The sequence below is a fragment of the Phocoena sinus genome, chromosome 3, assembly GCF_008692025.1.
Source record: "Phocoena sinus isolate mPhoSin1 chromosome 3, mPhoSin1.pri, whole genome shotgun sequence".
Taxonomy (NCBI): domain Eukaryota; kingdom Metazoa; phylum Chordata; class Mammalia; order Artiodactyla; family Phocoenidae; genus Phocoena; species Phocoena sinus.
Genome location: NC_045765.1, coordinates 173,891,851 through 173,894,586, shown reverse-complemented (window position 1 = coordinate 173,894,586; position 2,736 = coordinate 173,891,851). Strand labels below are relative to the sequence as shown.

General features: G+C 43.8%; 1 pseudogene; it reads right to left on the bottom strand.

Annotated features, from left to right (window-relative positions):
- Nucleotides 1-354: 354 nt before the first annotated feature.
- LOC116751152 lies at nucleotides 355-582 on the bottom strand (annotated as a pseudogene).
- Nucleotides 583-2,736: the final 2,154 nt, after the last annotated feature.

Genomic DNA, 2,736 nt, shown 5'->3' with positions numbered 1-2,736 from the left:
GCAGTAACACAAAGGGCACAGTCTCCAGGAGGAGGCTTAAGGAGCCATTTTTCATGGCTGAGTAATATTCCATTGTGTATACGTGCCACATCTCCTTTATCCATTCCTCTGTGGATGGACATTTAGGTGGCTTCCATGTCCTGACTGCTGTAAATAATGCTGCTATCAACACTGGGGTGGATGTATCTTTTCGAATTATGGTTTTCTCCAGCTATATGTCCAGGAGTGGGATTGCAAGGTCATATGGTAGCTCTGCTTTCACTTTTTTCTCTTTTACAATCTAAACACTTTATCAACAGCTGGTCACCCTCATGGGCCAAGTGGTCACGAGACGTCCAGGACCCAGTCCCAAGTTCAGCACAGCCTCCGAGCCTCTTGCTGTGGCTCCAGTGGGGCTGAGCATGTCGCCCTTGCACACGGGGCCTTTCGCATCTCGGATGATGGAGGGCTCGTGTAGCCCGTGAATTCTGTGCGCACCTGTGTGCACTGTCCCTGCGAACTGGTCCCGCCCAGCACCTTGGTGACCCTGGCAAGCTTGATGGGCTGCACACGGCTCATGCCCATGATGGCAGCATGGCGGTGGTTGGGCAGAGAGCCTGTTTTTACTTTTTAAAGGAACCTCCATGTTGTTCTCCACAGTGGCTGCACCCACTTCCATTCCCGCCAACGGTGTAGAAGGGTTCCCTTTTCTCCACACCCTCTCCAGCATTTATTGTTTGTAGACTTTTTTTTAATTTGTGAATTTTATTTACTTTTTAATACAGCATGTTCTTATTAGTTATCTATTTTATACATAATAGCGTGTATATGTCAATCCCAATCTCCCAATTCATCCCACCACCACCAGCCACTTTCCCCCCTTAGTGTCCATATATTTGTTCTATTTGTAGACTTTTTGATCATGGCCATTCTGACGAGTGTGAGGTGATACCTCATTGTAGTTTTGATTTGCATTTCTCTAATAATTAGTGATGTTGAGCATCTTTTCGTGTGCCTGTTGGCCATCTGTATATTTTCTTTGGAGAAAAGTCTATTTAGGTCTTTTGCCCATTGTTCTATTGGGCTGTTTGTTTTTTTGTTGTCGAATTGTATGAACTCTTTGTATATTTGGAAATTAAGCCCTTGCCGGTCACACTGTTTGCAAATATTTTCTCCCATTCTGTAGTTTGTTTTTATGTTTTGTTTATGGTTTCCCTTGCTGTGCAAAAGCTTGTAAGTTTGATTAGGTCCCATTTGTTTATTTTTGCTTTTATTTTTTTTGCCTTGGGAGACTGACCTAAGAAAGCAGTGGTGTGATTTATGTCAGAGAATGCTTTGCCTATGTTCTCTTTTAGGAGTTTTACAGTGTCATGTCTTCTGTTTAAGTCTCTAAGCCATTTTAAGTTTATTTTTGTGTGTGGTGTGAGGATGTGTTCTAATTTCATTGATTTACATGCAGCTGTCCAACTTTCCCAACACGACTTGCTGAAGAGACTGTCTGTTCTTCATTGTATATTCTTGCCTCTGTTGTCAAAGATTAATTGACCATAGGTGTGTGAGTTTATTTCTGGGCTCTCTACTTTGTTCCATTGATCCATGTATCTGTTTTTGAGCCAATACCACACTGTTTTGATTACTGTAGCTTTGTAGTATTGTCTGAAGTCTGGGAGGGTTATGCCTCCCGCTTTGTTCTTTTTCCTCAAGATTGCTTTGGCAATTCTGAGTATTTTATGGTTCCTTATAAATTTTAGGATTATTTGTTCTAGTTCTGTGAAAAATGTCATGCGTGATTTGATAAGGATCGCATTAAATCTGTAGATTGATTGGGTAGTGTGAATAAAGGATTTTCTGGCTAAATAGATAATAGCCAGGAAAATTCTGGGAAGGGAACAGCCATGAGGTGGAGCTAGCTCTATCATATTATGACGTGTTAAAAACCTTGGATAATCAAGACAAGTTCTAAGGCATTAATAGATCAATCTGTGGAGGAGTTAAAATCTGGCAGAAGATGCCCAAATGTGGAGAAAAAGAATGTTGCAGCATGGACGGCTCTGGAAGCACAGGGGCCAAGCCAGTGACTGATTACTTCCGGGGTGAAAACTAGGTGTCTAGGGGACCCGCTCATCATGTAAACCCCTTTTGTCCCCTTTGAATTTCCTACCGTATACATGTGCTTTCTGTTTAAATAAATAAATAAAACATGATTTCAAAAATTAATGTAAGTGCCAGTTGCCCCTCTCCCTGTGTGTGAGCTGGCCTGAGAGGCATGGAGAGGGAGCAGGCCCAGTTCTCTGGGGTGCCGCTGACCAGCAGAGCTGGCCAGGGGCTCCCCGTCCCTCACCCGATTCCACGACCCCCCGCCCCAGCCACGCGTGTTAAGAGGAGACGGTTCACGGGGCACAGTAGGTGCGTCCGGCCAGCTCTTCAGTGCGATCCTCCAAAAATCAGGGCTCCACATTCATCACACTGCACTTTCCTCTGAACTGAGCAGGTTGCCCTAACATACGTGAGTCATTATTTTGTTACATAACTTCTTTCTCTTTTTTTTCCTTTTTGACCACATCACGCGGCATGCGGGATCTTAGCTCCCTGCCCAGGGATAGAACCAGCGCCCTGCAGTGGAAGCGTGGAGTCCTAGCCACTGGACTGCCAGGAGGTCCCAATTCTTTTGTGACAAAATTTCTTTTCTGTTTGCTTTTTGTTTTTTGAAAAACAGCTTTACTGGGGTATAATTCACATATCATGTAATTAATCTGT